Source organism: Rousettus aegyptiacus, unplaced genomic scaffold (assembly GCF_014176215.1).
Source record: "Rousettus aegyptiacus isolate mRouAeg1 unplaced genomic scaffold, mRouAeg1.p scaffold_m13_p_3, whole genome shotgun sequence".
NCBI classification, from domain to species: domain Eukaryota; kingdom Metazoa; phylum Chordata; class Mammalia; order Chiroptera; family Pteropodidae; genus Rousettus; species Rousettus aegyptiacus.
Genome location: NW_023416306.1, coordinates 171,666,174 through 171,693,519, shown reverse-complemented (window position 1 = coordinate 171,693,519; position 27,346 = coordinate 171,666,174). Strand labels below are relative to the sequence as shown.

The window sequence follows — 27,346 nt, the reverse complement described above, 5'->3', positions numbered from 1 at the left end:
CCCGTCCGCCTCCGCGTCATCTTTTCGGGCAGCGTCTCACTTGTTGAATAGGCTTAAAGCACTTTCGTAGTCTGAGACGATCGGTAAATAAGTATTTTTGAAAAGCAAAAGGCAAAGCGGTTGAAAACGAGAAGAGCGTGTTGCACGCGGCTCAGCACCCAGAGGCGCTCGTCAAAGGTTCTCGCCTGCGCCGGCGACCTGAGTGGTGGCCCGCAGCTGGCCGTCTGGGGAAGCCCGCAGATCCCTTTTCAGACTGTTCTTAAATGAAAAAAAAAAAATTAGAATGCAAAGGCTTACAAAGGAAGCCGTTCTATTGAAGTAGAATTACAGTGTATTAAAGACCAGGCTTGTGGTAGAGTACTATGCATGCTGTTTAATTAATATTTAAATAAATCTAGCCATTGCCATAGTTTCGAAGTGGAATGAGAGTAAGCGATGTCTGGAGATACCCGCGATGTCTATTGGTGACAAGGCCCCGGGAACTGCTCACGCACTGCGCCGAGGTCCGCTGCCTGGGTTCCCAGCCGGAGGGAGCCTTACACACGTCCGCTGGTACTGAAAATAAAGAAAGACATGACGTATTTTTTTCCCCCCATTCAAGGTCACAGGCGTCTATGCAGTACAGGGTAGCAGTCAAAATGCAGGTTGCTTCGTTTTGGGAACGTTAGCTGGCGATGTATGACATCAGGTCTCTGCGGGAAAGGGGGTCGTTGGGCGGGCAGACCCAGAGATGCTGGGGAGCCACTGAGGCTCGGCGGCAGGGCAGGGCCCGGGATGCTCATGGCGCTCGGATGCCAGTGGGGACGGTCAGCCGGGAGAGCAGGGCGCGAGGCAGTGGCCCCTTGCAGCGGGCACCTGTGGGCGGAGCCCGGCCCAGCTCCCCGAGCTGCCCTCCTGTGCCGTTTTCCTTCCTTCCTTCTTTTTTATATCTTTGAAAAGCCAACACATAGTTTTAAAAAAAACGAACAAACCATACGGTGACGTGTTTTACATTCGATGGGACCCTGAGTCACCTACGCCCGCTGTGGTGCATCGGGAGGAGCCGTGCGTCAGGCCAGCTGCCAGTGAAGCAGGCAGGTCACTGTCCAGTCTCCCTGACCCCGTGTGTCCTCAGAAACCCACTGAGGGAAGCAGTGCCTGCAGATCGCGCTCGGCAGCTCAAAATCTCATGCCAAGGAATGCCGAATGCCCTCAGAACCTTCTTTGCTGTTTTTAATTCTCCTTGTTTTTATTCTCTGCTTTCATTTATGATCCCCGTTTCATTTGCCTGTGGTGTTTTCTGGCGTTTGCTTTCCGGGGCTCATGCTTTGAGCTACTCTTCGGTCATTGCTGGCCCTCTTGAAGCTGGTGGCCATTTAAATATTACTGAAATTACAGGATCTGTTTGGGAGCCCAAGGACCTGGGTAAACACAGCGCCAATGGCCCGTTTGTGTCAATTGCCTTTCCTCCAGGGCCCATTTTGGGGACCTCCCCCGCTTGTGAAGGTCAATCATGTAATTCGCCACTAAGTCAACAAATTGGAAAGGTCCAAAGACCCACAGGTAGAGATGCAGACCCTTCCAGACTGCTCCTGGGACGGTCTCCGAGCCAGCCAATCACTCGACTCCTTCCTGAGGACTGCTTAGGTGTGGGGACCTGGCGACGAGGCTCAGGACAGTGTTTGTCAAACTGTGTGTCACACGCATTAGAGGGTTAGTAAATCTAGTGAGTCGTGACTAACATTTAAAAACGTGAAGTGGGAAACCGTAGTAAAGGTGAATATTGCACCGTAAAAAGCACGTCTCGGATGTGTACACAGATTCGCGCGTGTGTGCACCGTACTACGCCGTACGGTGTATTTCTTATTTTGGGTCATTGTCAAAAAACTGGGCTGTTCCTGCTGGAGGAACTGTTCCGTGAACATTGAGTAGTAGGGGCCGCTAAGCTTACGTTGCGGTCAGCGGAGCAGCGAACAGAGGCCGCGTGGCCGGGAGGCGCCGGCGGCTCCGTGACTCTGTTCGCCCCCGGGGACTGCCGGCCGCAGGTGGGCAGGACTCGTACCTGGTCTTGCCGCAAGGCAGGTGGGAGCGCCTGGCCGGTCTTTGGCCACCTCTGGGGAGAGGCGTTCACTCTCAGGGGGTGGCTCCTGGGTGGCAGAGGGGGACCCCCTGAAGGAGGCAGCTAGGAGCAGCCGACGCTCTCAGCGGCTGAGGGGCAGGCGGACTGACCTGGTAAACGGTGTCCGGGCGGCTCACCGGCGTGTCCCCGCACGGAAGTCACATTTCATAGCCAAGGTCCCAGCTCTCTTGGGGGATGAAATGAGGACTAATTGTTCCCTAAGTTGATTCCAATAGGGAATCTGAGGGTTCGGAGTATGTTATTTGGGGGCGGGCTCCCCACATCTTTCAAAATAATCATATGCCGCCACCGTTTCATCTCTTAACAGTCTATATATGACGCGAGCGCCACACAAATGTCACCTTTTATGTGGAATCTGGCAAGAAAATGTATCGCTGTCTGCTGCCGGATAGGGTTTCAGACTTAGTTTGGGGAATAGGTGTGCCTTAGTTCGTCCAGAACGGGATGGCTGTCCTTGGTACATCCCAGCGGCGTCAGGGAGGGCTGTCCCCAGGCCTCTGGTCGCTCGGCGCACGTCCTCGGCCAGCGGCTGTTATCAGGGCCATCGAGGTCACTGTGGATCAGGAACTGGACTTGGTTAAATATTTTGCAGGCTCCACACGTTTGAAGTTGTTCTCCCTCTCTAGGATCTACTGGGAGGCGGCGGCATTCCAGGGGAGGTCCCCATTCAGACGGGAATGTGAACAGGAAGGGCCATGGACATGATACTGGTGGAGAGGAGCTCTCCTGAATGAGAAGAAAACACCTTGACCGTCAGCTTCCCCCCCCCCCCCCCCGCACAGTTAATGCCACCAGACTCCCTGGCCTCTGTCTGCGTCAGCGTCTGTTGGCTTTCCCTGGGTCTTGTGCCCGCTCTCGCTGTGTGTGCTGTAACCCATGACCGTGAGGAAAGAGGGTCAGGAAAAACAAGGCCAGGCTAGGAAAATTTGGGTCTGGACGGTTTGTCCTCTTGGAGGAGTTCAATGTCCTACAGCTGGTCAGAGCACAGTACACACCGTCCAGAATTTTCCCAGGCCAGCCTGGCTGGTCCCATCCCTCGGGTCAGGTGTCGTGTTCGTTGGCCGGGCTCTTTAGAATCCCGGGTGCCTGTCTCTTGCCGCCTCTAATGCAGGAGCAAGGATGTGTTTGGGGGGGCGGCGGGTACCGCTGGTCGAACGTCAAGGTCAAGGCAGCGTAGCCCCCACTGCAGCGGGAGTGTGTCGTTTCTCTAATGAACCTGTCAGCTATCTGATCCATTTTCCAGTCGTCTGATAACAAAGACCCTTTACGTGAAAATTCACTACCGGTTATCAGTGTTCTGGTTCATCTATTTCCAGAAAAACAAAACAGAGCAAGAAAAGGGTAATTACAAAACCCCTGTATCACTGCTTCTTGTTGACAATTTAAGAAGCCACGGAAGATCACCAAGTGTGGCAGACGACAGCCCCGTCGCTTGGCAGGCCGGCGGGCGGGCCGCTGCCGTCGCCCTGAGGGGGCGACGCGCCCCTGGGTACACGGAGAAATCGTTCTTCTGTGTTCGCGTGAGGAATTGAGAAAGGATGTGTGTCCCTGGGGACGGGCAAGGGCTGAAAGGGAGAAAACGTTGTTTACAGCAGCGGATCTCAGTCCTAGCAGACCCGATGTCCCTTTTGGGAACACGTGTTTTGTGATGCTCTGTGATAAATGACAGCACATGGCTGCCAATCCCGCCCCCCGTGCGTGCAGGGCGCTCACTTCCTTTGCCGCCACCCCGGCACCAGGAAGTGGGCCTGTCCATCCACCCGTTGACTCGGCCTGGCCTTGCGATGGACTGTGACCCTTAGAATGCAGTGGCAGTGATGTTGGGTGACTGCAAAGCCGAGACCTCCAGAGGTGCCGCATCTCTCGCTTCTCCCTCTCGGAATCAAGTCACCGTGTGAAGGAGCCCGAGCTAGCCACCTGGAGAGGCCACAGGAAGGAAAATCCAGGCGCCATGGCTGACAGTCAACTGCCCGACATGTGGCCTTCCAGGACCAGCCAGTCTCTGGCTGGCCCGCCAGCTTGTCACACAGGCACAGTGCCCTCAGCCGGCATGCAGAGGTGACCCATCTAGCAGAGCCCTGCGCCCGCCACCCACCCACAGACCTGCGAGTGAAGAAGTGGTCGGGGTTTGAAGTCACTGGGGTTCGGGTAGTTTGACAGGTGCCAACGGAACACGGATGCTGTTTATTTTCTTTGCGCATCGTAGGTTATATAAATTACCACATATGTTAATTTAAACAATGTAATATCTTAATTGTAATGCAAAAGGAAACGTAGGAAAGGAATTTATGGTTAATGATATGCAAATGCTAGAGCCCAGCTGCACGGGCGGTTGTAACGAGGCCGTAACGAGGCCGTCGAATGAATGTACCTGGAATCGCCAGACTGCTGCCCCGATGGCGGGTCGGACACCGTGAGTGGCACGGCCACCCGTGGGGTGACTTTCTCAAAGGGTGATCAATCCTTGGTTGAGTTCAGAAGAACAAAAATAGTATTTTACCTCTATTCACTATAATAGATTCCTACAGAATCAGTTTTATGTTAAAACTGCGTCCCCCAAACCCTTTGTGTTTATGCATAAAATGGAGTTACATGCTGGACTCAGGTAAACATAAACACATTCGAAAGCTGAAGGGATTAATCACCAACAGCCCTCGGCTATAAGAAAGGTTATAGGAAGTTCCTCCAGGCGGAAGGATATTGATACCATATGGAAATATGGATCACAAACAGGAATAGCGCTGAAAATGATAACTACATGGGCAAATATTTAAGATGTTTTTTTATTTAGACCTCTGAAAATAGTTGACTGTTTTTTTAAAAAATAATGTAGTGTGAGGTTTATAATATACATAAAAATAAAATCCGTGACAACAATAGCATAAAGGTCAGCAGAGGAAAATTGGAAGTATACTATTTTAAGGTTCATATTCTAATATCTGTTAAAGGTAGACAGTGATAAGTTAAAAATAAATACCGTAAGTCCCAAAGCACTATTAAAATAGCACAACAAAGACATATTTCTCATAAGCTAACAAGAGATAAAATAGAATTATGAAAAATATACAATTAATTCAAAAGAAGAGAGGAAAAAAAGCAAAGAACAGGTGGAATGACTAGAAAATAAATAGCGAGTTTATAGATTTAAACCTAACCATACCAATATTCATATTAAATGTAAGTAGTGAAAATACGCCAATCGAAAGCAGAGATTATTGGATAAAAAAGCAACACTCAACTCTATAGTGCCTGCGAAAAACAAAACAAAGCATCTTAATATGAAGAGATAGGAAAAGATTTATTACGATAATAATCAAAAGAAAGTTAGAGTGCCTAAAGTAATGTCAGGCAAAGTCGATATCAGCGCAAAGAATATTACCAGGGATAAAGAATGTCTTTTCACAATGATATCGGTGTCAGTTCAGCAAGACAATTCACATGTCTGATAAAACAGCTTCAAGACAAATGAAGCAAAATCTGATAGACCTGAAGAGAGAAATAGGAAAATCAACAATTATGGTAGGGATTCCCATACGCCTCTCTCGATGATTGATAAGACTTGAACAACTTGACCTAAGGGACATTTGTAGCTCACGCCAAGCACAACATAAGAATGTGCATTCTTTGAACTGGCCATGACATATTTATCAAGATGGAGCTTAATTTGGTCCATAAAACAAGTCTCAATAAATTAAAGAGGTTTTAAGTCATACAAAGAATATTCTTGGATCACAGTGAAATTAAACTAGAAATCAGCGACAGAAAGATGACAATCCCCAAATATTTGGAAACTAAATGACACACTTGTAAATAACCCATGGGTCAAAGAAGAAAACAAAAGGAACTTAGTACCTTGAACTGAATGAAAATTAAAATACTACATATCAGAATTTATGGGATGCTGCCAGCAAATACTTAAGGGGAAATATGTTGCATGAAACCCTGTTAGAAAAGAAGAAAGATCTCAAATCAATGACCTCAATTCCTGCCTTAATAAGTATGAAAAAGAAGAGCAAAGTAAACTCAAATTAAGTAGAAGAAAGGAAATTAAAAAAATCAGAGTGTGAATCAATTAAAAAAAAACAAACAGAGAAAAATCAATAAAACCAAAAGCTGATTCATTGAATGGATCAATAAAACCAATAAACCTCCACATAGACTGACAAGGAATAAAAGGAAAAGAAACAAATTAGCAATAACAGAAATGACCAAGGTGACATCGCTATAGTTTGTACAGTTGTTCAAACTACGATAAGGGAATAATATGAAAAACTCTATGCCAGTAAATTTGCAACTTAGATGAAATGAACAAATACCTTGAAAGACATGAATTCCGAAGGTCACTCATTAAAAGTTAAATTACCTAAATAGCCCTGTATTTATTATAGAAATAGAATTTGTAGTTAAATAACTTCCCATAAAGAAAATCAAGCTGAAATGGCTTAACTGGTAAATTCTACCATACATTTACAGAAGAAAAAAAAAAAACAGTTCTATACAAACATTTTTTAAAAATTAAAGAGGAGGGAATACTTCCCAACTCATTTTATGAGGCCAGTGCTACTCTGATACCAAAACAAGACAAAGATGTTTCAAAGAAAGAGAATTATAGATCAACATCTTTCGTGAACATAGATGCAAGAGTTTTAAGCGAAGTCTTAAATTCTTGAAACAGTGAGTGAAAGGGTAAGTGATCCTACGTCATGGCCATGTGCGGTTTATCCCAGGAATGTGTTTGTCGATTTCATATTAGAAAATCATTATATTAACCAAATGAGAAAGAAAAACCACATGATCATTTCAACAGAGGTGCCTCCTCCCCTCCCCCCCAAAAAAGCATTCAACAAAACCCAGTATCCATTCCTAGTAAAAACTCTCGGCACACCAGGAATCGAAAGGATTTCCTCCATGAGATTTTGGGCATCTGCAAAAAGCCTTCAGCTGATGTCACAGGCGAAGTGCTTTTACTCTAAGATCAGGAACAAGACTGGGCTGTGTCCTCTGATCACTGCTTTTCATTCCTGTACTGGGGATTCTCGCCAGGGCAATCAGGCAAGAAAAAAATCAAAGGCAACCAATCTGGAAAAGAAGAAGTAAAACCGACCTTATTCACACATGACGTGATTGTCTGTGTTAAAACCCTGATGGAATCTACAAAAATGCTACCAGAACTCATGAGTTATCTTAGCAAGGTCGGAAGATACAGTATCCATTGTATTTCTGTATATTCACAAGAAAAAGCGTACATCAAAATGTAGAAATATCTTTTATTATAATAAACGTGAAATGGGTTAAAGATAAACTTGGCAAAAGATGCGAGTCTGTGTGCTTAAAACTACAACCGTTGTTGAGAGAAATCAAGGAAGACCTAAAGAAATGGAGACAGGTACTGTCCCCGAGTCATTATCGTTCACAGGTGAATTCTGCCTGAATTTCTGTACAGATTTAATGCAGTCCTGATCAGAATCTCAGCGGGTTCTTTTGTAACACTTGACAAGCTGTTGCTAAAATTCCCATGGGACTTCTAGGTTTAAAAGACCTGGAAAGAGCCGAAACGACTTTGAAAATGAAGATTAACTTTATTCGATTTCAAGATATGACATGACAGCAATCAAGGCAGTGAGTGCAGTATATGGACAACTATACAGTGGAACAGAATAAAGTTCAGAAATAAACCCACGCGTAAACGGAAAACTCCACAGAGGTTCAAAGGCAAGTCGGTGGAGAAAGGGTAATGTTTTTAAGAACTGGTGCTAGGATTTTGGTACACACGTATACAAAAATTTAACTCAAAGTGGATCCTAGTCCTAAATGCAAAATCTAAAGCTATATAACCTGTAGAAGGAAAATAAGAGATAACTTTTGCGCCATTGTATTAGGCAAAGATTAAGACACAACAAAGCATGATACATAAAAGAACAAATTGATAAATCGGACTTCATCGAAATTAAAAAAATCTCTTCAAAAGACATTCTTAGGAGAGTGAGAAGGCTGGGAAAAATATCTCGTACCCAGAACATATAAAAAATTTTAAAAACTCAGTGATCAGAAAAATAATAAAAAATTTGGCAAAGACTTTGAACAGGTGCTTCAGCAAAGAAGATAGAGGGATGGCAAATAAGAGCATGAAAAAAAAAAGCTACATCATTAATCATTAGGGAACCGTAAATAAAAACAGAATGAGTTACCACTGCACACCCATTAAAATGGATAAATTAAAAAGACCCACCGTAGCAAGTCCTGGCAAGGATGCGGGGCTTCTGGAAGGCCCGTGTCCTGCGAGCGGCGTCGTAAAATGAGGACACCAGTTCGCAAAGAAAACACTTTGACAGCCATCCCATTTCGCCCAAGGGAAATGACACCTGTGTGGAGATCTCTCCATACAAAGCCTTGTACACAAATCTCCACAGCGGCTTTATTGTAACTGCCAACATCTAGAAACAACCGACATGGCTATCCATAGGCGAATGGCTAGGCTGAGGCATAGCCAGACAATGGGCTACTACTCACCGGCGAGAAGAAACGGACTACTAGCACGTGGTGCAATATGTTGAATTTATGATTATAATCTGTGTTGAATTTCAGATTAGTTATGCCGAGCGGAAGAAGCCAGACAAATAGAGCACCTGGTATGAGCTCCTTTCTACGAAGTTCTAGAAAATGCAGACCGATCTATCGTGCCTGCAAGCAGATTGGAGGTCACTTGAGGCATTGCAAAGGGACACAGGAAACTTTTTTTTTTGGGGGGTGGAGGACGATGAATATTTTTATTACCTTAATTGTGGTGAATTACACACTTAAACATATGCAGTTTATTATATGTCCATTTTATGTCAATTAGGTTGTTAAAATTTCCAATAACTCCTCCCAAACAAAACTGTTTGCAAAAACGATTCTCCCTGCAGTTTTCCACGATGCCCGTGAAACTTTCTTGGGGAACACAGGTTAGGAACCCAGAAATCCTCGTTGATGGTTTACTTCGTCCTTTGTCCTCATCGTATCTGCCGCATCCCAAGGGGCGGCGCCCCCCCAGCGGACTCCATGCTGCAGCATGAGCTTCTTCTGCACCCCGGGGGCCGCCAGGTTATTGTCGTTGTTGTTTTACCCCCAAGTTAAAGGTGACATTTAAGGCCATTTTTTTCATTTTACGTTATGTCAATCCAAACACCCATCTTTTAAGGAACTTGGCTGACTTGCCCACTAACTCTTCCCGTCCCCGTAAACTCAGTGGCTTTTCTGGGTCTGCTTTAGTTTAGCAAGTAGTTCTGGAGGGCTGACATCTCAGCTCTGTCCCGCTTGGCATCGCGAGGTCTTGAAGGCAGGAAGAATGTTTCACTTTTGTGTTTCCCGGTCTGGCTTAACAAATGCTGAAATAAAATATCGGTTGTTTTGCGTGGGATTTACTGCAATGTATTGTTTGCTAATGATTTCGTGTATTTATTTTCTCTTTCTCTATTCTTGCCTCTAGCACAGACTTAGCACAGAGGAAGTGACTAATGCTTATTGATTAAACGATTTTTGTGGGGAGCATGGGTAATCCACAAACGGCCGTTAAGTAGCCTTAGAACTTTCTTCCATAGGTTAGGACCCACTTATTAAACAGTATCTTAATAACGTGCGTGGCTGGACAGAACTATTTCCTCTTGTAAAAAGAGAAAATGAAAAGGGGAATGTCCATGCCTGTTTGTACCGGTGAATGACTTCATTCCCTAGCCGTCTGCTGTTTTTCTTGGCTGTGGTAGGATGCGGTTTAAATAATACTGCCTAGTTCACTTACCTACGAAAGCATGACACTAATAATACCGGGTATGTTGTTAATTTAGCTCTAAGTGCTGCAGTTTTGCATAGGGTTTGTTTTTCTGGTAGGATCTGAGTTACTGGGGTTAGCTGGACTTAAGATTTATTTGCCAAATTCAGAACTCTGAGCGACAGAGAGGAGAACCGACGCGGTTTCGGGGCGTATCGAAAGGAGCGTTGTGCCCGACTCGCGGCGCCGTGACACAGCCGTTATGCTCAGCAGGTGACACGTCCTGAGAACGTGAGGTTCGGGGGCATCGAGGCGACTTCGCGAACGATCCATCGGTCCGGAGCTGGCTGTTAGGGCGGCTCAGGAATGCTGGCGTTGTGTCGCGGTCTCTTGGAGACAGACACCTGGGAGGACAGTGATCTCTGCTGGCCTGGGGAGGTCTCTAGCCTGATACAGTAGCTGCTTCGTACATTAAATACACTTTCCCAACTCCTGATTATACACAAAATCCATGCGTATTGTAGTAACGTGAGGAAATGCTGAAAAGTATAAAGAAATAGATAAGACTTATCCTCATTATTTGAAGAAGCTTATGCTTCTTTTTCTAATATTTTATTATGGAAACTTTCAAACGCACGGCCAGCAGTTGCAGTGAGCGCACCTGCGCGCACACCCAGATGTCGCCATTAACGAGTCCTCGTTGTCGCTCTATCACGTGTTTACTGCCCCTTCTCTCTCCGCCCGTCTGGCTTATTGTTCTGACGCTTTTCAACAATTCGGCATGCGCCAGTCTACTTTTCATTTTGATGTGAAATGGCCACATCGTAAGCGTTTATGCCCTGAGTGTGTTGGATGCACATGAAGGTGACTCCCCATGATGCTCCCCTGGCTTTCACACCCTGCGTAATCTCCTGTGATTTGCTTATTACCAATAGCACATGGCGAAGCTGGTGGGCTACTCCTTCTAGGATTATGTTCTATTATTTAAGACTCCATCTTGTTGTTGACCGGAGCTGGAGACTTCTTGTGGGCTTGATGAAGTAAGTCACGGCGTGACGAGGAACGGGGGGAGGAGCTAAGACCGACCTGAGAGTGGCCTCCAGCCAAGAGCCAGTGAAAAGCATGTGGCAGAAAAGTCATTCTCTAAACAACTAGAGCGTGAACTCGAACTTAGACATGGATTCTTCCCCAGGCGGGCCTCCGGATGAGGCCAGGGCCTTGCTGGACCGTGAGCAGAGGACGCAGCTAAGTCACATCCAGGCTCCTGACCTACAGAAACGCCGAGGAAATTAACACGTGTTGTTGTTGCCCATGGCTAAGTATGTGGGACTTCGTTATGCGGCACTAGAAAACCAATCCAAGTATCGGTACCCGAAGTGGGGTGCTGCTGTAACCAGTACCTCAAAATGTGGGGTACTCCCCAGTGGGCAAGAAGCATGACACGGAAAGCCCAGGTCTTCCTGGAAAGACTATGTTCACGCCGGAAACTGGGCTGTTACGGGTTCTGCTGGTGAGGGCTCCTGAGGGAGTGAGGCGCGGGCCTTTGGAAATTCGAGGAAGGGGCGTCCTCGGTACGTGGCGGCAGAAAGTCCAGTGATGGTGACGTGGAAAGCAGACCTGGTGGGTAACGAGCTTAGTTGTGCAGCTCAGGGAAACCGCAAGCAAAGCATGGAAGTTCCTCCCCTAGGTTCTTCTGGCTGTTTGTGGTAAAATGTGAGAGGAGAGAGATAAACCGATGGAAGAACTAGTAAACAAAAAGGAAGTAGGAATGGGTGATTTTGAAAATTCTCAGCCTTTCCAGATGACAGCAGGTACTGCAATTAAGACAGCGTGGTCTCGAGAAGAATCTGAGGGCGGGACTGTATAACCTGTTGCTAAAATTCAAAAGATCAAAAGGTCAGATTATTCCATCAAACAGAGGAATCTTCCAAGGAGGGTATGCCTCATGGACCCTCTCACTCAAACCGTAACTCTTCTGATACCTTTTACATCATTGATTACTTTTTCTTGCTCTATAGTTTCACATAAATGGAACATACTGTGTATGGCTTCTTTCTCTCAGTATAATATTTTCGCAATTTATCCCGTGTTGCTGTGCGTATCGGTAGTTGGTCTTTCTGTTGTTGACTGTTACTCTTTGATATGAATATATTATTATTCATCCATTTTTTTTCTGTTGATGAACACAGTTTCTAGTTTTAGACCATTATGAACTAACCTGCAGTAAACGGTTTTTTGCCTAAGTCTTTTCTGAATGAACATATATGTTTTTATTTCTCTTAGGTAAATACATAATTGTGGAATTTCTAAATCATAGGATAAGTGTATGATCTGCTCTGTAAGGAACTTTCAGGTATTGTTCCATAGTGGCTGTATCATTACGCATTCTCACTAACAACGTAGGAGAGTTCTAATTGCATCACATCCTCACCAGCATTTGGCATTTTCATTCTTTTTCATTTTAGCTATTTTAATGGATGTGTAGTAGTATATCATTGTGGTTTTAATTTATATTTTCCTGATTTCCAATGGCGTTGAGTACTTTTTCTTGTGCTTTTTGAAATTTGCATTATTGGGGGAGAGTTTCTTTTTAAAAACTTTGCTTCCCCTTCTTTTTGAGGAGAGGGGTTGTTTGCGCTTTTATTACGATCGTTGAATTGTAGGGGTTCATTATATATCCTGGATACCAGTCCTAGGTCAGATATTTGTTCTGAAAGTATTTCCTCTCATCTGGTGGCTTGCCTATTATTTTTTCCTAGAACCTCTTTTAATAAACAGAAACATTTAATTTTTATGAAAACTAATTTTCCAATTTTTCTTTTATGTTTATTTCTTTATGTCAGTTGTCAAAGAAACCTTTGCCTATCATCAAGCATGAGCACATTCTCCTATGTTTTCCTATGCAAATAACATAATTTCTGGATTATCATAGCTTTACAGCAAGTTTTGAAGTAAGGTGCCATAAGTCCTCTAATTTTATTTTATTTTTTAGAGGTCATCTCATATATTCAAGGTCACTGCTATCCAATAGAACCTTCTTCAATGATAAGAATCTTATAAGTCTGCACTGTTTGAGAATGGTGACCGCTAGCCACAAGTAAGAATTTAGCCTTACGTGTTGTTAGTGCAAACCGAAGAACAGAACTTGTAATTTCATTTTAATTTTTATAAACATACATTTCAGTAGCCTCGCGTGGTCAGCGGCTGCCATAGTGCACGGTGTAATCACTGGTCCCTTGTGCTTCCATATGCATTTTAGAATAAGCATGTCAGTTTCTACCCAAAAAGGCATTACTGTCATACCCGGGACCCCACTGGATCTAAAGATCAATTTGGGCAGAACTGGCATCTTTGTAATGGTCCGTGTCCTCGCTCATCGCAGTGGTGTGTCTTTCTGTCTACGGACGCCGTCTTTTCTCTCACAATGTTTTGTCGTTTTCGGTAGACTGGTCGTGCGCATATTTTGTTAAAATTTGTTTTAAAAAATAAACAAGTATTTTATTTTTTTGGTGATGATGTAAGAGGAATTTTTTAAAAATTGATTTTACAATTGTTTGCTGCATTTACTTTTGTGTATTTACCTCCTCTCTGTCGATCTTGCTAGATCCACTAGTTTGGGAGCTGTTCTGTTGATTCCTTCAGATTTTCTTTGTAAACATTCAAGACATGTGAAAATAGAGATGGTTTTACTTCTTCCTTTCCAATCTGGATGGCGTTTATTTATTTAATTCTTTATTTGTTTTTACTGGCTTATTGTACTGGCTGGAACCTCCGCCGTAGCTGAGTGAGAACGGTGAGAATGGACATTCTTGTCTTGTTACCAACCTTAGTGGGAAAAAATTTCACTCTTTCATCATTAAATACAATATTAGCTGTATGTATGATGTTATTTTTTTAGTTTTCATCGTGAATGAGTTTTGAATTTTGTTAAATGCTTTTTATACATTTATCAAAATGATCACATGGCTTATCTCCTTTAGTCTATTAACCATTCGAATTTCATTGGTTGGTTTTTTTTAATGTTAATGCAACCTTAAGTTTCTGGGATAGCTCCTGCTTGGTCATAATGTACTATCCTTTCTATGTCTTGCTGTATTCTGTTTACTAGTATTTTATTAAGAATTTTTGCATCTTTATTCATGAGAGATCTTGCTACAGAATTTTGTTTTACAACGTCTGTCAGACTTTGATTTTAGGGTTTCGGTGGCCTCATTAAACAAGCTGGAAAGGGTTCCCTCACTCTCTATTTTTAGAAAGAATTTTTGTGTGGTTGGTGCTATTATTTTCTCAAATCTTGACAGTTAACTAGCGAAGCTATCAGGGTCTGCAGTTTTCTTTATGGACATGTGTTTGATAAACCAATTTCTTTTATTCATGTATGACAGTTGAGATCATCTGTTCTAAAGAATTTCTCCATTTTATCTAAATTGTCCAATTTGTTATTTTAAAGTTGGCATCGTCTCTGTGTATGTCAATTTGGAATTACTATGTAATACACCTGAAACTAATATAATATTGTATATTAACTATATTTTAACAAAAAAATAAACAGAAAAGAAATGCACAGGTAGATATTTTATTGGTAATGTATTAATTCTTGAGTGAGTAGTAGATTCATTGTCCATACATAAGCATAAATAATTAAAATAAATAAGTGCCATTCATGAAACAATGACAATAGTGTATTATGAACAAATGACCATGCTGAATCCAATTCTATTCAAATGAATGAATGAATGAATGAATGAAGAAAACAAAAAATGTTGACATAGTCTCTAGTATCTGTACTATCTGTACTGATGTCCCTCTTTCATTCTTGATATTGTTACTTCGTTCTTTCCCTATTTCTTGATCAGAATAACTGGAAGTACATTAATCATGTTTACCTTTCAGAGAGTAAGGTTTGGTTACATTGATTTTTCTGTACTTTTTGTTTTATGTTGCATTGATTTCTGTTCTTTTGTTTGCTGTTTCTTCTGTCTACTTACTTTAAGTTTCCTTTGCTCCTCTTTGGAATCTCGAACCAAAACTTTAGAGCTTTGTTCTTTTCAAATATAAGCATTTAAAGCTATTAATTATCCTTTAAGCACTGCTCTAGGTCAACTCCGCAAATTTTGATACATATTTATATTATCATACAGTTAAAATACTTCTAATTTCCGTTGACTTATTCTTTGACCCACACATTATTAAAAGTGTGTTTAATTTTTCAATATTTAGGATTTTCTAGATATTTTATTATTTTTTATTTCTAATTCCACTGTGGCAAGAGATCATATTTTGTATGATTCTAATGTGATTTACTTATGTCTTGATGAATGTATCAAGTATATTTGAAAAAAATATATACTATCCAGGTTTTGGATGTAATATTCTATCAATATCGGTTAGGTCAGGGTAGCTAGCTGATAGCGTTGTTCAAATTGTGTCTTTACTGGTTTTAAAAATTTAGGTCTTTTATTAATAGTTGAGTGAAGGGTGTTAAAATCTTCAACTATGATTGTAGAATTATCTATTTCTCTTTAATTCTATCAAGATTTGCTTTACATACTTGAGGATCAGCTGTTAGATGCTGACACCTTTACGGATTATTATGTTGATGATGAATTTATACTTCTATCATTATGAAATACTCTTCTTTATCTTGTCAACACTACATTCTTCAAGCCTATTTTATCCGATATTAGTATAGTCACTCCAGCCTTCTTACGCTTACTGTTTGCAAGATACATATTTTTACAATCATTTGCCTTCAACCTATCTGTATCTTTACATTTAAAAATGAGCCTCTCTTGTAGACAGCATGTAGGTGAGTCCAGCTTTTTTTTTTTTTTTCTTTTCAAAATGTTCTCTTTGTCTTTGATTTGGAACTCTTTGACTATAGGTGCCAGAGTGTGGTTTTCTTTGTAGTTTTTCTTCTTGAGATTCTCTAAAAATTAATGTATTTCATTACATTTGGGAATTTTTTGGCCATTATATTTTCAAAGGTTTTTTTCATCCTATTCTCTCTTTCTTCCTCATTTCACCAATTGCACTTATGATAGATTTGTTGGTGTTGTCTCACAGGTTCCTGGGGCTCCGTTAATTTTTTTCTAATTTTTTTTCTTTATATTTATCGAATTGGATGATTTCTGTTGGCGTTGGCCTTTCTTCAAGCTCACTGACTCTTTCCTCTGTCATATTCATTATGCTTTTAGGAATACACAAGAACTTTTAAATTTCATATATTGTATTTTGATGCTCTAGAATTTCCATTTGATTCTTTTTTTTTTATAGCTTATATTTATCTGGTGCTATTTCCTGTCTTTACATGCACGGAGAGCTTATTTTCATTTTTTCCTTGCTTTTAAGTGCTTGTCTTATTATTTCCACATTTAGATCATTTTGGGATTGGTCTCAATCTATTATTATTATTTTTTTTTTTGAGGACAGGTCACATTTTCTTGGTTCTTCTGTGTTGCATAATTTTGGACTATATCTGGGCATTATGAATGCCATCTGGATTCTGTTATATTTCACTGAAGAATGTTGATTTGATTTGACCTTTTTTAAAAGCAGACTATTAACTTGATTGGACTCAACTGCAAACTTTTTCTCTTGGAATAGCTCAGATGTTAGCTCGGTTCTTTATCCTTAGCTTAGCTGCTTTAAATCTACCTCTCACACATGCGTTTCAGGTGTTGCCTAGAGAATTTGGGGTGTTTCTTCTCTGGTTCCATCTTTCTCAGAATCACCCCTTAACTCTCCAGTGACCCTATTTGCCCTGAACTCTGTCCTTTTGTTCTTCATGTTAGAAAAACTGTGAATTTTCTTTTGGTGATTTAGCCATTTCTGTGGTGACAATTTTGAATTTTCCTCAGGCTAAAAGCTATTAAAATGGGAATTTCATCTCATGCTATTTTTTTTCCCTTCTAAATGTCAACTTCTTCTAGAGTTGGACTACCTTGTGCTCATCCTTCAGTAAACAAAGCCCTTCTTTTATATTTTTATTCGGAGTTGACAGTTGTTATCTGCAGCGGGGTTGGGGCTAGGAGAAGCTTACTTGGCCATACAGGGAGGAAAAAGTCCCCACCCTCCCTTTTATTAAGGTTAAAATGCATTTTATTTTTAGACAACCTACGTGACACATGTTTTTTCCTTAAAAGCAATTCTTAAATTCCATATTAATCAAGGTCGAAATGAGTGAAGAGTTCAAGATGACATCAATCCCATTTGTTAAGTCCTGGCCCACTTTTAACTTTACAAAAAAGATACTAAACACAAATTTTGTTTCAAAATTATAAAGTGTTCTATTGCTTTGTAAATTTTTATTGAGCGAATAAGCATTATGATAATGTTATGGGCATTTTACATACAAAATAGTTAAAAAATATAGTTTTTAATATTTATCTACCATTTCAGTATATATATTTATATATTATGTAATATATCTTCTTCATATGTATATATTTTCTGTTTCCATATTTTGTTGGTGTATACTATTCCAATAACTGTTTGTATATAAATCTTTGATAATATTTTTGAGTATAGAAGAAATCGCTTACCCATTCCTTCAGTGAATTGATTTGCTAGATTAGTTGTTTTCTCTGCCTTCTGCAATGCTGATTTCGTAGGGAACTTGCTTTTCTTCAGCTTCTGCTATTTAGGATGCAGCTTACCAGGGACCAATCCTATCTGTTCCCAAACCTCCTTAAGCCAATTATTGTTGTGATTTAGTCGAACGGTATACTAACCTATGAAATATGAGTGGAAAAAGAGAGAAGGTGGTTGTTTCTCTAAAAACTATAAAAACGATGTTGACTGCTTTGGGGAGACTCAATAACGTGAGGTAATAATAAGACCACTTATACAATAAGGTTATGAGCAAGGCAACTCTAAACAATTTGAGAAAAAATTATAAGTGATAGAAAGAGTCTATTTTCATACCGAAACCTAAATATTTTTATTTTTGTTCTACACTTTAAAATTAAGGACATGAATTATACGGGTGTGATTTGTGCAAGAAAGATGTCACAGCATCTAATCGGGGATCAAAACTCTGAGAAAGACCTTGGTCCTTCATCATAAATTTGATGAATTAATCCAGTTTTATATTGTAACTAATAAAATCTTTATTGTATATTTTTGCCATTGTTTATGATTTCTCTATATAATTGACTTTCCAGTGTACCAATCAGATTGTCCAAATGTTGATTCCAAAAGCATGAGAAAAATGGACGGACTGTAACACTATTTCCTCAAGACATGTTTCTAGAAATGTAATTATAGTGTATATTTTGGATTATAGACACATATTACCTAATCGCCCACTAGAGAGATTGTATCAATTCATATCCCCACATAAGGCTATTTCTTAGGTTTCAAACTAATGCAGCGAGGCCGCTGTCTTCTCTCCAGCAGAGATCGGCAGTCCATGGTGGACTTGCGTGCCTGTGGCTGAAGCGTCTAGAAAAACGTCTTGAAAAACATCCCAGGATTGTCCTTTGCTATGATAAAATGGAACTTGATTCTTTTTTCTATTAATGCTGGATTTTTGTGAATTCTAACCTCAAAACGTCACGAAAGCGTTGGGATTGTTTGCCAGACACACCCCAAATTCCATTTATTGCTTTATAATATTCAGATGATCACAATATTTTAATGCTATAAGCTACCATAGGGATCACTAACCCTTCCTTTTACAAATTGAGCCCAGGAACGGAGGACAGGGAAAAGGGACTCGACTTAAGTGCTCAGGCTTAGTGGTATCTCGGCTGAGCTCAGAGCTCCAGCATCCTGACTCCTGGCCTCATCTACCTCTTTCAGACAAATCACATGGCTTCTGATTGAGAAGGAAAGCATGCGAGAATTTACCACACGGAGTTCCGTATCATCGTCAAGGTGGAGGTGTGCGGTGTGCGATCAGGTAATGTCTACAATGTGAGCTAGCATTTATTGAATAGTTAAATGTGCCAGATACTGTTTTAAGTGCTTTAGCTATATCAAATTACCTTATTATCCCACGTAAACTTCATAATGACTCTCTGAGGCCCCGCATCATAGATAAGGAGACTGAGCGTGACGTGTCTGAGGTTTGACAGCTAGTGAGTGGCGGAGTCAGAATTTCTTGCTCACCGTCTTGCTCGAGAGCCCGGATTCCTACACATCTTGCTAAATCGCCTTTCTGTGTGAAAGGAAAGTGACATTTATTAGCCGTCTGCTCTGAGCCTGGCATTTTGAGGTATTTTACATGCTTAAAAAGACTAATCTTCACAATCCGATTTTCAATTTGAAAAAGTAAATACCAGGTACATTAAATGACTTGCCCAAGGGCACAGCTCGTAGGCAGCAAAGCCAGGCGTGAAACCAGCACCCGACTCGCTCCGAAGCCCGAGGCTTTGCCGGAAAACCTCGTTGCTGCACCATGTCGCTCGGCGGCTCTTGCGACCTCAGCGGCACGTTGGAACCACCTGAGAAGCAGTAAAAGACACTGGCGTTTCAGTCCCACCTCCAGAGCTTCTGATTTAACGGGGCTGGGGTGCAGCGTGGGCGGCGGGGCATCTAAACGCCCCCAGCGGTTCTAACACGTAGCCGAGGCTGCCCCCCACCGCCCAAGGTTCAGATGCTCTTGGTCATAGCATGCCGTTTCATTTCTTTGTCCAGTTATGGGAACAGAGATAAATCACATCACTAAAGGCATGTTTCAACAGCGCATTCGTGTCCCAGGGTTGCGTGACAATGGCCACAGACCAGGTGGCTGAAAACAATAGAAATCGATTCCCTCCTCGTGCCCCCACAGCTCCGCTCCCCTGAGGGCGCAGGGCAGGGTCCTTCCTGCCCCGTGCAGTTCCCACTGGGGGCAACAATGCGTGGTGTTCCTCCGCTTGTCGTCACGCCGCGCTAATCTCTGTCTCCATCGTCGCACGGACTTCTCCCCTTTGTGTGTCTGCGTCTGTCCGTCTCCTCGTAAAACCGTGGAAAATAAGTTTGTTGGTCTCGGCCCTCGGTTCCCGGCCCGGAGCTGGTCAGACCCGAAGTGATGACAGTGCCGGGAGCATCTTTTGTTGTGCTCTGTGGTCGTTGACCCCTTCCTTGACACGGCTCCTAAAACTCCTGGAATTTCCTGAGTGATTGGAGTGTCTTTTGTTCTAACGAGGTGCCTCTGGCTGGGACCCTGGATGGAAGCTGGTTCACAAGACTGGGAGCTCTGCAAACCCCATCATGCTGGAGGTTTTATGGGGATTTCCTTACGTAGGCAAGAACTTATCCACACACCAGGAAGATGGTGCATCCGGCTGCGTGCGAGCAGATGCCCCTGGGCCGGGGGCCCTCCCGGACCTCGCCCTGTGCTGTTTATCTGTGCCCTTTGTTATGTCCTTACATAACAAACTGGTAAATGTAAGTATTTCCCTGAGTTCTGTGAGCTGTTCTAGCAAATAATTGAATGCAGGGAGGGGGTCATGGGAACGAACCTCCGATTTGTAGCCAAGCCAGACAGAAGGTGTGGGTGACCTGGAGATCTGCTACTTGCGATGGGCATCTGAAGCGGGGATCACTCTCGTGGACGTGAGCTCTTACTCTGTGGGGAATGCGCCCTCTCGACTTAGTGTCGGACTTGAATTGTAGGACATCCAGCTGGAGACTCGGAGGGTCGCTTGGTGTGGGGAGAAGACCCCACACACCTGGTGTCGGATGTGGTGTGATGGTGGAAGTCACGTGACGGTGGAGGAGACACACCCAGGAGAGGTGACTTTCTCCTGCTCATGCCTCTACTTAGAAAGACCCAGTCTAATCCGATGTGACCTCATTGAAAAGAATTTCATCTGCAAGGACCCCACTTCCAAAGAAGGTCACATTCTGAGGTTCCAGGTGGACATGCGTTTTGGGGGAACACGATTCCACCCAGTGCAAACAGAAAATTAAGTAACATTACATGTCTCTAGGTAAGGAAAGAATGAAATTCTATGGCTTCTAGATTTAATTTTTAAAAAGATATTTAAAAATGTCTTACATACATTCCCCCACCGAGTCATAGCAGGTTATCACCAAATTTTAGAAAGATCTGTATATGCAATGCCCTTTTTGTCTGGGGTCCCCACGGCATGTTCGGTAGGACAGGGGGCCAGAGGCTCAGCCTCTTTGCTCACGTTGTGTGTGAGTGTGCACGAAAATCTGAGCAACAGAGAAAAGACAAGTAGTTCCCAGAGGGATGTTTGAAGGAAAACCAGTTCCGATCTTCCTTCTACTGTGAGTCAACAAAGGAAACTTCCAGTACATTGTGAAGCACTGAAGGACTATTTCGTATCTTTCCAAATGTGGTCCATGAGATGTTCCTCATTGGAGCAGCCCTTCAAATGATTTCTTTCTTTTTCTTCAATTAAACCTTGATAATTATTTGAAAGTACAATCATTGAAAACCTGACAATATTATTCCTTAAAGGACATTTAGAAGAGGTTTCTGGTCAAGATGGTAGAGCAGGTAGACACTGTGCTCGCCTCCTCCCAGACCACATCAGAATTACCACCAAATGACGGAATAACTGTCCCTGAGAATCACCTGAAGGCAAGAGGAACAGAAGTCCTACAACTAAGGACATACTAAGAAGCCACGTGGAGACTGGGAGGAGGGTTGGAGACATGAAACGGGCTGATCTCACGCCCACATGTGGCGGTTAAAAACCGGAGGGATATTTTCATTATGGAGGTCCCCCTTAAGGAGCGAGGGGTCCCAGCCCCCACAAGGCTCCCAGCCCAGGGTTCCATTGCTGGAAAGAGAAGCCTCCATAACTGTGACCATGAAAAGAAATGGCGACGGTGGCTGAGTGAGACGAAGGCAGCTGGGGTCCCAGGTGCTCATTTTAATAGGCCCTTGTGTGGACTTGGCACTGACAGATGTGCTCACTCTGAGCTCCAGCACTGGGGCTGTGGCTCGACAGGCACTTGGGACCCAGTGGGAGGGACCGAGTTGTCTGGCTTCAGGACAAGGGCTGGAGGAACAGCTTCTCCCAGCCAGAAATGCTGGCAGAATTCATTGTTCCTTTGCTGAACCCTCCCCGCCTCCAGTGTGCAGACACAAGTGGCTGCCATATCTGAGTCTCTACTACCCCACTAACACTATCACCCCATCTTGTGATTTCCTGACACCCAACTTGTGAGTCCGCCCAGGCTGCTTCCAGTGGCTTCTCCACACAAATGGCTTGTTCTGGCTCATGCTGCAGACTTATCTAAAATCTCTCAAAGGCTCATAAAACCCTGACAAGCAGCATCTGGCCTCAGCGTGCCCCTCACATCTTGCTAAGTAGCCCCAAGCCTGGTATTAGTGGCAGCTGGCCTCGGTTCACGGCTGAGCCTCTCCTAGGCACCTCCAAGTCCAGCACGAGTGGCCACCATTTTCTGATCATTTCATAGCTCAAATCAAGTGGCTTCAGGCAGGGCTCAGGTGGCGGCTGACCTTGGCAGGCAACAGAGCCCCTCCCGAGAGGCCCCAGAACCGGCACTCCTGATGGTCAGCTTTAGACCACAACAGAGGACCCCCCGACTACTTCCACCAGTGACAGACCCACAGGGCAGACGGGAAAGTCACAAGACCCTGCTAAAGTGAATGCTAGTCCATAGGGTGACGGCCCTGCCCAGCAGCCCCAGCTGTAGTCACACCTGTCCTCACAGCCAATCGGCCCGAGGGTCAGTCCTTCCCACTGACCTGCCAACGGCAGCTGAGCCTCGAGTACAATTGGAGGGCACGCACAAGCCACCCCGCTCAGGTAACCAGGGAGACTACCCCACTGGGCCTCACAGGATGCCTACTATGTAAGACCACTTACCAAGACTGGGAGACATAGCAGCTCTATCTAATTCATAGAAACAAGGTGTGAGGCAGCCAAACTGAGACAAAGGAACACATCCCAAATGAAGGAAGAGGAGAAAACTCCAGGAAAAGCACTAAACAAAATGGAGGCAAGCAATCTACCAGATACGGAGTTAAAAACACTGGTTATAAGGCTGCTCAGTGATCTCAGTGAGAACTTCAATAGAGATGGGAAACATAAAAATGGAGATGGAAAGCAAACAAACAAAAAACTGAAATGAAGACTACAATAACTGATCTGAAGGATACATTAGAGGGAATCAGTGTTAGATTAGACGAAGCAGAGAATCGAATGAGCGACTTGGAAAATAGGGTAGCAGAAATAATCCAGTCAGAACAGCAAAAGGAAAAAAGAATTTTCAAAAATGAGGATATTTTAAGGGGCCTCTGGGACAATGTCAAGTGTACCAACATCTGTATCACAGGGGCACCAGAAGGAGAAGAGAGAGATCAAGGAATTGAAAACCTATTTGAAGAATAATGACAGAAAACTTCCCTAACCCGGCAAGGGAATGGACATATAAGCCCCGGAATTGCACAGAGTCCCAAACAAGATGAACCCAAAGAGGCCCACACCAGGGCACATCATAACTAAATTCCCAAAGGTTAAAGATGAAGAGAGAATCCCAGAAGCAGCAAGAGAAAAGCAGTTCGTTATCTACAAAGGAGCTGCCATAAAACTGTCAGCTGATTTCTCAACAGGAACTTTGCAGGCCAGAAGGGGTTGGCATGAAACATTCAAAGTGATTAAAAGCCAGGACCTACAACCAAGATTACTCTACCCAGCAAAGATATGTTTTAGAATCAAAGGAGAGATAAAGAGCTTCCCAGAAAAAGCTAAAAGAGTTCGTCACCACCAAACCTCAGTATTACGAGAAATGTTAAAGGGACTTTTTTAAGAAGAAGAAAAAAAAAGATGAAAATATGAATAATAAAATGGCAGTAACTACATATCTATCAATAATTAAATGCAAATGAAATAAATCCTCCAAACAAAAGACAAAAGGTGGCTAAATGAACAAGAAAACATGAGCTCCCTACAAGAGACTCACTTCAATCAAAAGACACACTCAGATGGAAAGCCAAGGGATGGACAAGACACTTCATGAAAATAGAGATGAAACAAGCTGGGGTAGCAATACTTACGCCAGACAAAATAGACTTTACAACGGAGCCTTCAAGAAGAGACGGAGAAGGACCCGGTTATCCCACGTCTGGGGATTTATCCAAAGAAACCCAAAACACTAATTCAAAAAGGCATATGCTCACTGCCGCATTATTGACAGTAGCCAAGGTGTGGAAGCAACCTGAGGGCCCATCAGCAGATAAATGCATAAAGAAGATGTGGTATATACATATGATGGAATATTACTCAGCCATTAAAAAAATGAAATCCGGCATCTGCAATGACATGGATGGACCTGGAAGGTATTATGCCAAGGGAAATAAGTCCAACAGAGAATCACAAATATCATATGATTTCACTTATATGTGGAATCTAAAAAACAAAACATACAAACAAACTCATACAAACAACATACAAACAACATAACATACAAACAACAGAAACATACAAACAACAGAAAGAAACATACAAACAACAGAAACAAACTCATAGATACAGAGAACATTTTGACAGTTACCAAATGGGAGGGGGTTAGGGGGCTGAGTGAAACAGGAGAAGGGATTGAGAAGCACGAATGGGGAGTTACGATACAGTCACGGGGATGCAAAATATAGCATAGGAATATAGTCAATACCATTGTAATAACGATAGTGTCAGATGGAGACCACAGTTATCAGGTCGATCACTTTGTAAGTGATATAAATGTCTACTCACGGTGCTGTACACCTGAAACCAATGTATGTCAACTGTAGTTGAAAATAAAAAATTATTTTAAAAAAGGGCATTTATGGGTCAAATCGTGTATGATTCCCCATCCCTTGGGAACGAGCACCCAGTTACCCATAATGCCCTTGTTTCCTTACCCTCTTGCTCCGTTGAGAAGACCAGCTCCTCATTTATTTCTGTCTTGGGTTCATCTTGCTGGTCAAGCTACTTAACATTCGACAAAATCATGGTTTTCCTTTTAGAAATGACAGAAAGGGATTGTTTATAAGAAGTGGCGAGCATCCCTCTGAGGCTCCCCGATGCCTGCCCCTGGCGTCATGAGCATCATCAAAAGCCTTTCCCAGGTCCTGCTTACTTGTGATGCGTCTCTTCGCCCTGGGCAGGGCGATGTACACAGACGTGATTCATGGATTGGTAATTTACCCGGGATAAACATAATAATTGGTACAGAACTCATGGATTGGCTTTAAAAAAAACAAACAAACCTGTGAATCTTTATAAAACCTCGATAACAATATTTAGGGGATCTCATAAATAATAAATCTCTATTTCCGCTTGGAGAAAAATCCCGGCCTTTCCATCTCAATCGAGCCTTCCTTAAAAAGGCTACATACACTTGGATTGGACTTGTATCGGCACAGTTCTTCGGCAAAAAAATTCAAGGGAAGCCAACAATTTATTCTTAAGTAAGTGCCACAGAATCGAATCTTCAAAGCCTCAACAGCTGATGTTACTGCAGACAACGGCAAGGGGCGAGGTGGATGTGTGACCCTGCGGAGATGCGAGGCTCGGCTTTGAACCAACGAGGACTCGGACTCGGAGGGCTGTTTGCCCTGGGGGGGGCAGCGACAGCGTTGTCATGGGCCGAACGTCTCTTCACGATGCCGCCCGGCTCTCTAATGGGCATTATTGAGAGTAACCATAACTACCTAATAAGCCGCAGCAATGGTGGAGTTTCAGATTTGAGAAGAAAGGGTGCTTGGTATTGTTCTCTGTAGCCGGGATATAATTTAAAAAATGTGGGTGCCTGCCGGAGCAGGTCACGGCCCCTTCTCCCGGAAAGCACAGGTTGCAGGAAGGAGAGGCAGAGAGCGGACGGCTTTCTCCTGGGTGAGGTCCCATCGTTCCTGGTGTTTATACTGATTAGACTCAGACCCTCTTTCTCTTGGTCCCACTGCCCTTGGCTAGGCCACCTGGACCACAGAGGGGTCTTGTGCGGGCCACTCTGTGTACCCAGTGTTGGTAAGTCATGGCATGTGAGCACCCTGAAGACAGGTTGTAGGCGCAGGCCCCAGCCCTAAGATGCCGGGCCGTGTTTCCTGATGGAACGATAGAGGAATCCGGCCTTTCCTTTCAGGGGATAGGGAGATGCCTTTCTAGAATCTTCTGAGGAGTCTGAGAAGCGAAGGCAAGCTGGTTTCTCACCGTATTCTTTTCTTGCCTCGTCAGTGTTTGTGGCTGTGGCTTTTATGGTTATGCCAAGAGTGGCCGCCCAAGGTTGGCGGAGGCGCTGGTGCCCTGGGCAGGCAGTGTGCTGCTGAGTGAAGTGTGGCTTCTGCAGACGCCAAGTATCACGCATCCCACGGGGCTCGGCTCACGGCTCCCCTCGTCGGCCCGGTCTCCCCGTCCCACTGCCATTCACCTGTGGAGCTGAGTCGTGTCAACAAAGGGGAGATGGGTGACTGTGACGGCCCTCCGCTCCTTGGGCCATCCGCTGGGCAAACGTCACCCAGCCTCTTCCACTCAAGGATGACGAGGCAGTTTGCAGACAGGGTTTGCCAACTCAAACGCAAGAGAGAGGCTGCAGCTCAGGCAAATGGGTTGGCCGCAGCCGGGGAGTAATTTAGTAAGCGGGCCGCTGGGAAAATGGTCGTCAGTGGCTCCCTGTTCTGGACGTTGGCCCCACTCTGTGCTCTGGAGAAGGGGACCAGCCGGCGGGCCTCGCCAGTCCCAGGCAGCGCCGTGGGCCGCCTGCGGCGACCCCGGCAAACAGACACACTCATCACACCGAAGCCGGGGGAACCACAGAACGGGACACATAGTCAAGGAAATATGCGCACAGCTCGGTTTATTTTTCTTATCTGATTTCTCCTCCTGGGGCAACTTGAGCACCGCTGAGCACTTGGCAGTGGCCTCCCCATACTTGAGTTGTTTGTCATTTCTGGGGCTGCTGCCGCCGCCGCTGCGACCTCCCCCGTCGGGAGGGAGTTGCAGGCACATGTTGACCCAGTTGAATGGGAACAGGGTGCAACAGGACTCTTCGGAACAGGGCCCAGGGCAGGCCCGAGGGAGCGGAGTCGCTGGTCTGCCCGCGTGGTCAGGCTGGCGGATTTGTGCGCTGCAGCCCGGGTTCGACAAGCCAGGTCCTCTCCCAGCCTGGTCAGTGTCATCTGGAGTGTCGTCAGGGCTCTGGGTCATTGCTGGGGTACCGGAGAGCCTCCCCCCGGGTGGCAGGTGGTTCTGGGCAAGGCGCGATTCCCCGCAGAGATGGCCGGTGGAGGGGGGGTGATTGGGGGACAGACCCAGAGGCCGCGCCACACCCCAGCCCACTGCTGCCTCCTCCTGCCCTTCCAGAGTCCCCTGTCACCCCTTCTCCCCAAAGCCCTAGCCTGGGTCCCATTAGAGCCATCCGTGTGCTCATTCACGTCCAACCCTCCAGAGGTGGGGGGCCCTGCCGCACAGGAGCTCAGAGCCCTGGGGGAGAGCAGACCCCGGAACGCGGAGCCTCAGCCGCCGCGGATGCCACCCAGCGGTCGCCTGCCGGGCACAGCGATGCCTCCTGGG

General features: G+C 44.2%; 1 long non-coding RNA gene across 2 annotated transcripts in view; it reads left to right on the top strand.

Annotated features, from left to right (window-relative positions):
• LOC107521385 overlaps positions 1-27,346 on the top strand; it is a 50,786-nt gene that overhangs the window by 13,017 nt on the left and 10,423 nt on the right. For both annotated transcript variants that reach the window (XR_004950027.1, XR_004950026.1), the window contains one exon: positions 18,672-18,771. This is a non-coding gene — a long non-coding RNA (uncharacterized LOC107521385). The remainder of the gene's footprint in view (positions 1-18,671; positions 18,772-27,346) is intronic.